This window comes from Glycine max, chromosome 1 (genome assembly GCF_000004515.6).
Source record: "Glycine max cultivar Williams 82 chromosome 1, Glycine_max_v4.0, whole genome shotgun sequence".
In the NCBI taxonomy this organism is placed as follows: Eukaryota; Viridiplantae; Streptophyta; class Magnoliopsida; order Fabales; family Fabaceae; genus Glycine; species Glycine max.
In genome coordinates this window covers 6,852,301-6,865,435 of record NC_016088.4, presented here as the reverse complement: position 1 = coordinate 6,865,435, position 13,135 = coordinate 6,852,301, and the positions used below count along the sequence as shown (strand labels likewise).

The window sequence follows — 13,135 nt, the reverse complement described above, 5'->3', positions numbered from 1 at the left end:
TTAAATTTGAGATAATTCTTTGCGATCTTTTATTTTTTAGACCAAAAAATTTATCCTAAAATAAACACCCCTAAATTTTTGCAAAACTACCAACATTCTTTTTTTATTCGGGAAAAGAAATCAAAATATATATTAGAAATAATTCAAACACATTATTGAATTAATTGGGCTATTTACGTAATTTGTGTGTATGTATTTTGGGGTGTGGCACAAAAATAAAGGAACAGATAATAAATAACAAGTAGCTGTGAGCCAGTAAAATATCAAAGATCCTATATGGAGGAGGGTAGGGCTCCATGCACGTGGAGAAACATTTGAGGAACCCCATTTAGCCAAGAAGTCTGCAACCATCAATAGTGTAGAAAACACTTTCTACATCGGTTATTAGCGATGTTCTACGTCGATTCTACATTCCCTTTGAAGTTGTCCTCGTTGAAAGCAAAGACCTTCAATGACGATCAATAAACCACCGTTTTGAAAGAGTCAACGATACAAAGATGCTTTTTTATTTCAACACCGTCTTTGCAAGTAACCATTCAAAGACGGTTTTTACGTTAACACCGTCGTAAAATGGTATTATTAAACGATAGTGTTTATGATAAACCCGACTTTGAATGTTGACCATTCTAAGACGATTTTATAGTAAACACCATCATAACATAGTATCATTCAACGACGGTGTTTGTCATAAAACCTGACTTTGAATGGTTACATCATACGACGGTGTTTATCTTAAAATCGTCTTAAAATGGACAATATTCAAAGTCGGGTTTATCATAAACATTGTCGTTGCATGGTATCATTCTACAACGGTGTTAACATAAAAACCATCTTTGAATGACACCATTCTAAGACGTTTATTAAGTATACACCGTCGTAGAAATGATATCATTCAATGATGGTTATTCGCTAATAATAACCATCTTTGAATGCGTTCCTTTAATGGTAGCATTGAACTGCACCTATATGATTAAGCCTTAAAGATAAGCATATTTCATAAATACATATAATCAAAATCATGATTATAGGCTTAAAAAATAGAATGTCATCCATTCAGAATAGCACACATTTGTAATAGGAGCTATTTAATCCTTATAATATTCATCACAAATTGTATGTGTCCGTGATGCTACTATGGAATTACGCAACATGCACAACACCAGGAATTATTGAAACAAGTGCAGAACCTTTTACTTAAAAGCAACCCTTGAGTTAATTATCCTTCAAGGTTGAAGTTTCCAAGAAAAACAGATCAAGTATGAATTTAGATTCATACTTTTCTAAATATTCAATTCAAATGAGAACTATTAAATCCAGTACTTAAACATAATAATGGAAAAACAAAAGCAAAGATCTCATTTGAAGCTGAATTTTTTTACCTTACACCAATATCGTTCAATAATTACATGTATCATTCATTAATTACCCATGACCATTGTTGGAGCATCATCATATGTAGTGCCTGCAACATTCTGCTAAGGTGGCATATTCAAACCAACATTCTGTGTTGGAGCAGTGCCTGTTCTTTGTATGACTACATCCCTAGGGACAATATCATATTTCCTTTGTGAATTTCGACATTAGCCCAACCCCTCATTGTGAGCTTCTTCATGAACATTTCACAGGCCTTCGCGAACACCATTGGGGTCTCGACTGATATCATCCACACATCCTCATCGGTCCAAAGTCTGTTGTGGAAATCATAACACTAAGCCAAGCTTATCATTGCTAATTTTTAACTCTAACAATAGTGCTGATACAAAAGGCTATATTGGGTGTAAATAAGACACTACAGTACAATATTCCAATAACAACCAAGTCTCCTTTAGAGGTTGTATATATGGACTACATGCAATTCCAAGTCAAACCTAAATAACAAATAGAAGACATGTATATTTATATGGAGAATCATGCAAAGCCACACCTAAAGAGTTTCCTTAGCACTGCATGAAGAAGTTAAAGAAGCTAAATGAAAAATGGCAAACTCACTTTGTTCCATTCAACGTGTGCTCTGAAGGTGTATGCCAATGACATTGAGTTAGATTGTAGTAAGTTTCATTTATGTTAAGCTGGTCTGCATCTCCTTTCCATTCCAATTGTCAAAAAATTAAGCACAAAGTTGACGAAGCAAGAGTTGATTTATAAACTTTCTTAAGTTTACCCAATTGATGAAGCTCTTCTACCCTTTGGTAAAGCAGATCAATAGGAGATTGTAGTGTTCCATCCCCACATGTTTTCCATAAACGTTGATACGCCACCAATTATCTGGCCCTGTGCTACTTCCTATAGCATTTTAATCACTCTTCATCTTCTGTTCACACAATGGAGAAGCAAAGGTCAAGCTGAATAACGAGTAATGAGGCCATAATGAATCCAATTGTTATTATTTTTTTGGCTGAATTTCCAATTTTTATTCTACTAACGTGATTTTATAAATGTGGCAACCACAAATGATGTACATAGTCCTATATAATAAGGTGGAAATTATGATGACTGACCTTGCTCATTGCTAAACCAACAACCACACAAATATACAGAACATGAGTCATCCCGACAACAAATAGGAACCGGTGCAACTACTCAAAGAAATGGTTGAGGTAGGAACCGGTGCATCTGCTCAAAGAAATAGGAACCAGTGTAGTTGCTCAAGACCCTCATACAAAAGAAATGGTTCACAAGTCGAGGGTCTACAAGTAATTTATTTATTGAAAATGAATTTTTTGTGAAGGCAGAAATCACTTTGCATTAGATTGATACCTCTCCGCATTGGTTGAATGCTTCACTATTAATTTCTTGAGGGGAGGAGGAGGAGGAGGAGGAGGAGAAGCTTTGATGAATCATATTCTCATTGATGCCGAGGTCTTGCTCATAACAAATATAATCAATGTTTGCTAGATTGGGACGAATTGACACAAATTTCATAGATCCACCTTGCACTTTGTGCCAATAGCAAAGAGATAAGGCCAACCGGCATCAACTCTGACAATGCACAATAGTAATCCAACTTAAAATACAAAAATGAAAATTAAAATCAGTCAAGCGCACTTAGTTGATATAAGACATAATGGAATCATACTTAGTTAGTGGCCTTTAACTGATTTTGTAAGAACCTGTTTATTGGACAAGACTCAATTCAGTAGATAACGATATCATTGGATATTCTTAATGTAACGGAACAATAACAATATAGGAAATTTAATCTATTGCCAACATCATGTTACCCAAATAACCAATTTGAATATTCACTACAATAACCATTCTACCTCAACTTCTAAAATCCCTTGAAAACGTTCAATGTCATACTCGGGAATGCTCAAAGTTGCAATCACATCCCTTATATGACTTCCACATGAAAATTAAATTTGACCCATATTTCTTACAAGGGCTCTGCAACAAAATCACATAACTTATGAAGCACAAATCTACCAAAAAACAATGAAAGAATACACATACCAATATTAAACAATACCTATGATTAGAAGCCTCCTCATATATAGGCATTGGATAGAGTGAGGGACTAGCAGAAGGAGGACACAAGGTTGAGAAGACTCTTCAGCCTCTGTTATTGACAAACCTGCCACCGATTTTTACCAAAATCAAAAAACAACACTTAGAAGGAGAAGCAAATAAAGTTCAGTAGTAACTAATTTAACAAATACAATGAATTGCCTGTGGATAAATTTGTCACCTTTCGTTGGTGTACATCTTCAAAGGTAGCCAATATGGGTGGAAGAAATCCATAGGCTGCTCCACAAACAATAATACTTACAAGAATACCAAGACTGGCATACACATCAAACACCACTGCTGGTACACATAGGCCAGTAACAAGCTTAACAATAGTGTCAAATTAATGTATTTCAGTCCGTTAGGGAAATTACAATCACAAAGTAATTAAATTGATAATACATGGATAGCAATGTGAACAAAAACTTGAAACATTCGCAGTAAAGGAAAACACCTCACAACAATGTAATATATTTATTCACATAATCGTCAATAATAGTACAAATTTGTTTACAATATTTGACCAATTCTATTGAATAAAATGTAATTCGTTCTTCCTAAGTCATGATTAAGTCTTTCTACACAACATGTCTTTATGTTTTAAAAAATATGCTGCTTATTTCTTACGAATTGTTGTCATTGTCTCCTTGTCTAACGGCGTGCCATCACCATACCACTACAAGTTATAATATATATCAGTTAGTGACATAGATTAAAAATGAAGTACAACTGATACTCAACAAATAACAGATTTAACTGTATATATACCATGGTCCAATTAGTCTTTAACTCCCCGCTTACTATGTTCCACATCCAATGCATAATGTAATATCCACACTCAAAACCTCCGGTTTGAACATGACTCTACATTTAATATGAAAACATCACCATGCAAAATAACCCATAGATGATATGACTAACCTTAACTTCAATCCACTTAGGTCCAGCTTGCTTAGTATCACCATGCAAAGTAGTCTTTAATTTGTTCATTGCACTGCTTACAAAAAAACATCAACGTATATAGAAGGACAACATATTTATGCATGAACATTTAATAAGACCACATTATATCTTCTATGTTAACACTTAACTTGTTGATTGCAGCTTTGATATGAATATTGGGCTTCTTACGCAACGAACAGAACCAAACGACAACATCTTGCATAGGACACAAAGCAACCAGCTGCCAATGGGCCCTGAATTTCAAATGAATTACATAGGTATAACACAAACATTGCTTATAGTCATTTGACAAAGGACAACTTATTGATATAAGTAAGCTTCGAGGTACACCTCTCATTGGGATTCCTTAAGCCATGTTTCAATGTATTGTTGGCATTCACCACGTCTATCCTTTGCATTGTGTAAGGACTATGGCTTAAGGAATGCATACATGGAACCATGACCCAAGCTTGAACTAAGTGGAGAAGGACAAAGCCCTCGAGTGGAGAAGGATGAAGGCCCAAGTGGAGAAGGATGAAGGCCCAGAGGCAGAGACACTATCAAGACTATTAATTGTTGCTGAAAGCCCAAACTAATTTGAAGGCCCAAGTTAAATATGTTTTTTAGTTATAATTTTTATTTATTGTAATTTTGGCCCAAACTGTTTAGAAGGTCCATGTCTATTTTTATCTTTTGTTCAGATACACTATAAGTATTGGTTTTTGTTTTCAATAAAAAGACTTTTGACATTTGATAAAATTTGGTGAGATCTTCTCTCTGGGTTCCTTGTTGAACCAATCTCAGACTTATCAAGGTAATCCTTGTGGCGTCTATCCTGACTTATCTTCCTTCACTGGAAGTGGCGTCATCCAAAACTCCGTAGCCTGTAACAAATGATCCGCTCCTAGTCAGGTTCACATCAATAAACCTATTAATGACATTTGAAATTAAAAAAGATAATCATGCATATCATAATGAATAATAATTAATAGTGAAGAAATAAGGAATTTACTTACATCATCCATAACTGTAGTACAAATATGTTCAAACATTTGTCACCTGATATTATTTCACTAACATTAGAATATGTTAGGAAGATCGATGTAGCTACATCTGCAATCCCAAATTTAGTCCCATCAAACATAAATTGCACAGGCTTGTTGTAAATATCACAAAGGCTCCTAATTAGCCCACACAAAGGATCATCTGCCTCCACATCAAATGACGTTGGGGCATGTGCAACCACTTTGTTTGGAGTAAGTTGTGCATCCTATATGGTTAATGAAAACAACAATTTAACTGATGTTAGTAACTTATTTATGTCTAATCTACAATTGTTTTAATTCATGTACGGCAAAATAAACATTACCTCTTGTGATACAACTTTCACAAGCTGTGTCGGTCATGCAATGAATGTGTCAAGGGTCTGCCCCACATACTGTATTTCTAACGTGGGGTACGGGACTTCAGCATCACAGTTGATTACTTTTTCAACACTCACCCTTACACCATCATCTGCATAAGCCACATTGTGTATGGTAGACCCCCCCCCCCTCAAGTATTTTTACCAATGACACCAACTATGTACCACAATCACGTTGCACATACAATCCATAGTCGGTATGACATCAACAACATTTTCTTCCCCTGAAGGGTTCACACCAGTTTCGACATTACTTCCTTTTGTGCTGACATGTAAACCCAATTGTTGTATGTCTAGCTCAATTGGGGGTGAGTACTGCGATCCCCTTTGTGAGAACTCTATTTTTATGGCCTCTTTCAACTCTTGTTTCATTTTCTCTAGGCTCCTTCTGTTTTCTTCTTCAATTTGAGTCCTCATTTCTTCCTTAAGGTTTCTGATAATCTCATTTCTCCACTGTTCCTTAAGGCTTCCAATTATCTCAACCAACTATTGTTGGCTGATGGATGTAGAGGAGTTGTTGGAGCCACGCGATGCCCTTCCATAGTATTGAATAATCATCACACCCAACCCCGCTGCACGCACATGACCTCCATGGTCAAGTTTCCCAATGACAGTGTTAAGTATGTCGTCACGACCATGGAGAACAAAGCTACCCTGCACAGTCTACTCTTCTAAGGAGTCCTACATGAAGGAGGTGACAAACATACATCAAATACGGTAATTGTTATTATTAAATTAACAAAACATTTAAAATCAATAATAATCGTTAACTCACTATTTTATCAGATATTTCTTGTGCCGATTGAGATGTCATATGGCCATAACGCTTGGTGCGGGCCACCTTCCATTTAACATGTCTTTGAATTGGAGATGGGGGTTGTCAATAATTGTTGTATTTTCAGTCAGCATTGCCTCCTCTTGTAGTCTCCTTCTTTTCTCGTCTAATAGCTTCTTCTCAAGCAAATCATAACCCCCACGAGATAGTACGTGGGGGCAGTCATTGTGTTTTTGAATTTCCTGTGCCCATTTCCTGATACCCTGTCATGGCGCATATATAATTTCCATCAATTGAATTTAATTGAAATGTTAAATGGGACAAATGATATTTCAAGTTACACGCATGCACATCTAACCTCCTAGTTAGGTGTTTGGCGGGTTGCAGCAAATTCTTTCCAAGTTTCAAGATCTAGACCATATTTTGATGAAGGATCATGTGTTTGTTGGCCGTCAGTGTTAGCAAACACAAATTTTCTAGTGAGGGTGAACTTAAATTGCCTCCATCTTGTCGCCACCATTGACATGACCTTCTGTTAGTCAATGAATACGACTAACTTTTGAGTATAAAACCTGTGTGAATTGTATGAAACTCCTCCAATTTATGGTTATTTTGTAGTGTTGTAATTACTTTTTGTTAAAGATAGGTAATAAATACTTAGTACTCCCATTTTGTGTGTTTAATATCCATTTCCTCTCAATTTCAGGTTAATTAGGCAAGTTAGTGAAGTGTTGATTTTCATCCACTTGCTAAGCCAATCTTCTGGCTTAGCGAGCCATCCGCTGAGCGCAACACTCCTCGGCTGAGCGCAAGGAAGAATCCGAAAGAAGGATGAGTTGTGCATTTGCGCTGAGCGAAGGGTCATCCCACTAAGTGCACCGCTTCAGTCCATCCGCTGAGCGAGAAAAGCACGCACTAAGCCGAAATCCACTAATGCGCCCTGAGTGGTCCATAGTCGCGCTAAGCGCGCTAGCACAAACAAAGCCACCTATTTAAGCCTGAAATCAGATTTTGGAAGGGAGTTTGGGAAATTCTTGAAGCTTTTGCATGTTTAGAGATTTCTAGAGAGAGAAAGGTCCAAGTTTCAGAGAGTTTTGAGAGATTTTGCTGTGAGAAGACTGGCAGAGAAATAAGTGAGAAGAGGAAGTCATCCTGAGAGCATGAGATGAGTCTGTGAGTGATTGTGAGGTTCTAGAGGTGGAGGAGACATCCCCACTACTTGTATTTCTTCAATCCTTCATTTTTCTCTTCTTTTTGTTGTAAAGGAAGCTTCCCAGATATGGAGAGCTAAATCCTCTGTTGGTTCTTCCTTGTAGGTACTTGATGTAAATACTTGTATATCTATTTAATGATGTTTTATGTGTTCTCTGTGCTATCAGTACGTCATTTTAGTGTGTGTTTTCCCTGATCATGTAGATGCATGCTTTGTTAGGATCATTCAATAGCAGAAACTGGTCTGATTCTTAGAACTTGATAGGACAAGGCTAGTTTATCGTATTATCACGAGGGATCGGGGTACGACAACCTCTCATGAGGAATCTGTAGATGTATGTTTGTCTTAATGCGGTTCTGGTCGAGTTTAGTCCAACAAGAGGAATCTGAGGACGATGCTTGATCAGGATTAGACTAGACTATCATGAGGAATCGGGGTTTAGCATTTCAGGAGACACCATAGAACACATGAGCATTGTTAAGTAAAAAATATCCTTTTAACATCAAACACCTAATAGGAAGACCAACGTGTTGTCTACTTGTCTTTACACATCATTACTCACGTGATTTTCCTTTTAATAGTTAGTTTACATACCTGTGCATAGTTGACACATCTCTTTTCATACTAGACACCTATTCACTGAATATAGCTTTACCAAGTAACACAAGTTCCCCAAGAGTTCGATATTCGATTCTTATCATTTTATACTACTTGCGCGATCCTTCTTCTTCGCATTTGGTGCTTCTAGGATATCAAATTTAGCCTGCATAAGATAATGTTGTGTTACATTTAGTCGATGTAAACATTTGGTTTAAAAATACAACTAAAAAATTAAACACAAAATGTATCAATGGACTTACCAAAATGTCATCTCATACTAGGTCCTTTAGAGATTCAGGTGCATCTTTCTAGTTGTTGTGTACAATAGGAATCTTTTCTTGAGCTACTACCCTCAGATAATTATGGAACTTTTACTTGTGAAGGCCTGATCCTCTCCCAGTACCGGGATTTACATTAACTATTGGTCTTGGTTGATCGACAGTTCTTAAAGTCAAGCTTCTTAGCCATGTCGATTGTCTACTCCTCTTGGAAGTGGCCTTTGACTGACCATCGAAATGCGGAGGAGACCTCGGAGATGTGGCCATGACCCTGTGCAAATAAAAGTAATAATTAGTAATGTACAACGATTAAACATATACTCAATACAAAACAAATTGTAAATTGCCAGAAAAAAATACATTACTTTAATAAAAGTTTGTTATGTAGGAATATTCTCCCATAAACCTTCATCATGATTTATACGATTTGCATGTACATCATCAACGCCATCATCTTCATTCATAGAAGGCATTCGTTGGGAAAAAGTAGGCGTCTCACAAATGTCAAGGGTTGAATCATCATTATGGTTACTGATACCACTTGGTCTTCCTTTTAGAACCACCGACAATCTTGAATCACATGGGTCTTCGACGTAAAAAACTTGTCTGGCTTATTCTGCCATAACAAAAGGTTTGTCCATGTAAGCCACATTGTTAAGGTCTACTAAAGTAAATCCCAATGGATCTTCATGCACACCAGTCTTCCCATTAACCCACTTACACTTAAAAGCAGACACTCCAAATTCACTATAATCAACCTCCCATATTTCTTCAATGACGCCAAAGTAAGGCATGGATACTCAAATCAGGTTGTTGTCTGATGCACTGCAAAAGTGATGAAAATCAGCATCAACAGTCACCCTACTGCTTTGCACGAAACTTTTATCATCTTGTGACTTCGTGTAGAACGAATAATTGTTGACGTCATATCCCTTCCAAGTAGGGACATTGAGATTTGAGCCAATAGCTAGCAATCTTAGTATTCTGGAAGCACTGTCATCAACAAATATTGTTTGTCTAAACCACTTGATGAAAGTTCTATTGTGCTCTTGCAACACCCTTATCATAATCATTTTTGGGTGAGTATCTGTGACATTTTTTTTGTGAGCCTCTATGTATGGTAACACCTCTGCTATGTTGTTTAATATATACAAATGTGCTTGTGACACCTCATGTCGACTCATTGTGATAACATTGTATCCACATGTACCATTACCTCGTCGTGACTGGTCATGTCGACTTTCAGGAAGACCCACAGAGTTAACCGTTGCAATGTACTGCGAGTAAAACTTAATACATTCTTCAGCAACATATCTTTCGACAATTGAAGCTTTTGGCCGGTGTTGGTTCTTGGTATAACCCTTTAACATCTTCATGTACTGCTCAACTGGATACATCCACCGTAAAAACACAGGACCACACAACCGGATTTCCTTCACGAGATGAACAACTAAGTGTACCATTATGTCAAAATGATGGAGGAAAATACATCTCCAATTGACAAAGGACAACGGCACCCTCATTCTCCAATTCATCCAATTTTTTAAGGTCAATGACTTTCCTACATATAGCATTAAAAAGGAAGCACAAACAAGTTATCGTAACCCTGACCTTGTTTGGCAAGGTATCGTGAATCACTACAGGCAATAGTTGTTGCATTAACACATGACAATCATGAGATTTCAAGCCAACCAATTTGAGATCATTAAGGGAGACAAGGCTCTTGATATTTGAAGAGTATCCTTGTGGGACTTTTACACTACGCATGCATTGACAAAAACTTCTTTTTTCTTTTGTTGACATTGTGTAACATGCTGGGGGTAAATACATTCGCGGACCTTTTGAGATAGGATGCACCTGGTCTCATATACCCATGTCAACCAAGTCTTGACGACACTTCAAACCATCCTTTGTCTTGCCTTTCATGTTAAGGAGGGTGCCAATTAAAGAATCACAAACACTTTTCTCCACATGCATGACGTCTATACAATGTCTAACATCAAGATCGAATCATTATGGAAGATCAAACAATATTGACCTTTTCTTCCATTTGTTTGCATCAGATGGTATTTTTTTTGTGTCTTCCCAAACATAGTTACGATATCCTTTACCCAATCATAAACTTCTTTGCCAGCTAATGGACTAGACGCGTTTTCATTTTCTTGACTTCCATCGAAGGCTCTTTTCAATCACTGATATGGATGATAATGTTTGAGAAATCTTCGGTGCCTGGTATATACAACTTTCTTTCCATGTTTTAGTTGGATGAAGCTTGTATTTTTCTCACATATAGGACATGCGTGATGTCCTTTGACATTATATCCACTTAAGTTCCCATAGGCTGGAAAGTAACTAATGGTACAAAATACCATTTCACGCAACCTGAACGTCTTATGCAGATTCTCATCCCACACATCAATCCCGTCTTCCAAAAATCTCCTCAAGTCTTCAATTAATGGACTTAGATAAACATTAATATCATTCCTTGGCTGCCTTGGACCCGCTACCATCATACAAAGCATTATGTACTTTTTCATGATGCATAACCAAGGAGAGAGGTTGCAAATCAGCAACAAAACAAGCCAGGAACTATGGTTAGTGCTTAAGTTTCTAAAAGAGTTCATTCCGTCCAAATATAGACCAAGCCTTAGATTTTTTGGCTCGTCCCCAAAATCAAGATACAGACGGTCAATTGCCTTCCATTGCGAACTATCATCTGGATGTTGGAGGAATCCATTAGATTTTCCACTGTGTGCATGCCATGTAAGGTTTTTTGCATCATCACCATTAGCATACAATCGCTTAAACCTTGGTATTATTGGAAGATACTAACACACCTTTGATGGACATTGGTTGTTTGTGATTACATCAACACTGCATTCCCCATCATTCACTCAGTAGCGTGAGACCCCACATGTGGGGCAATTACGTATTTCTGCAAATTCATTTCTATACAAAATGCAATCATTAGGGCATGCATGAATTTTTTGGTACTCCTCATTCCCACTGGACATAAAATCTTCTTTGCCTCATAGTGATTCTTTTGCAATGTGTTATCTTGTAGAAGAATGCTTTTCAATAACACAAGCAATTCAGTGAAGCTCTTGTCACTCCACCCAAATCGTGCCTTCAAGTTAACCAAAGCTAACACCGCAAACAACCTTGTGAAAGATGTGCACCCCAAATACTAAGGCTTGTTTGAATCATTTTCTATTTTGTCATACAAGGGTGTATGTGCCTGTTGAAAACCCTGTTGCTCAAGATCACGAATCATATCTTCTATACGATTTCCCATGTCTGCATTAACCGACTCAGACTGTGAGATTGTTGCCATGTCCGGCGATTCCCCATGCCTTATCCATTTTGTGTAATTCAAAACTATCCCATCACAGATAAGATGAGATCTTATGTCATTTACTGTTTTGCGTCTCCCATTTGCATAGTTGACATATGGACAAAAATATTTCCCCCGCAGAAATGGTGCATTAGATTGAGCAAACTGCAGAAAATCTTCAACACCATTCTCATAATCTTCACTTATACATGATGCTTTCATCCAACTTTGATCCATGTTTCCCCTTTGCTGTGAAACTTCAGTAAGTTATCCGACATGCATGAAAACCTCACTTTTTTCCTTATAGGTGTGGCCCTATCCCATTCAGGAAGACACTGTTTACAGTACATTCGTACACATGGGTACGTTAGTTTATTTGTTAATTTTGACTAAATTTCGATAGTATTTCGCATTGGTCTCCAAGTACACGACATGAAAGTGGTGAAATCTAATGATCCACCACATTCAAGTATGCACCCAGAGAACAAAGTGAAATGCAGTATACCAAAATTTTGTCTAATTTAACAAATAAACAGTTAACCCATACTTGTGAATGTACTAAACAAAGAGCCCTCACAAACCGTTCAAACACACAATTCAAGATTCAACACATTGATTAATGCAAACTGTCCGTATTAATCAATGTATTGAATCTCAAATGGAAAACCAAGGTTTGCTCACAATGCACATAAATGGTTATACAAAACAATACACATATACCAACAAGCTAAGCATGTAATGATTTTGGAGTATGGGACATATACAAATACATACCTCGGCTAGATAGTCACTGAAGACAAAGAGTAGGTCACTTTCAGGCTACAATGGGTACCACACGACACAATCGAGTACACATAACAGAATTCCTCCTTTTGTAGACAACACTACAATACCAAGCAAAATATTGAAGTAGTAAGAAATAATATATGGCTCAATATCACTAAATTAGCATCAACATTATGCTCATTACTCCATAATATATAAAATATTAAACCACGCCGAACATGCTTAACTACAAAACTACAGTAATTACTTGTGTCTGACAATCTAGGTACATAATTAT

At 36.9% G+C, this 13,135-nt stretch overlaps 1 long non-coding RNA gene across 2 annotated transcripts; it reads right to left on the bottom strand.

The window, feature by feature from the left end:
- Positions 1-1,358: 1,358 nt before the first annotated feature.
- LOC121174898 (uncharacterized) lies at positions 1,359-2,762 on the bottom strand. Of its 2 annotated transcripts, XR_005891509.1 has the most exons (3): positions 2,499-2,762; positions 1,990-2,311; positions 1,359-1,688 (listed from the first exon to the last, which is right to left on the bottom strand). It is a non-coding gene; the product is annotated as an uncharacterized lncRNA (long non-coding RNA). The 2 variants fall into 2 exon arrangements; XR_005891508.1 differs by lacking the exon at positions 2,499-2,762 and having other exon boundaries at positions 1,990-2,428.
- Positions 2,763-13,135: the final 10,373 nt, after the last annotated feature.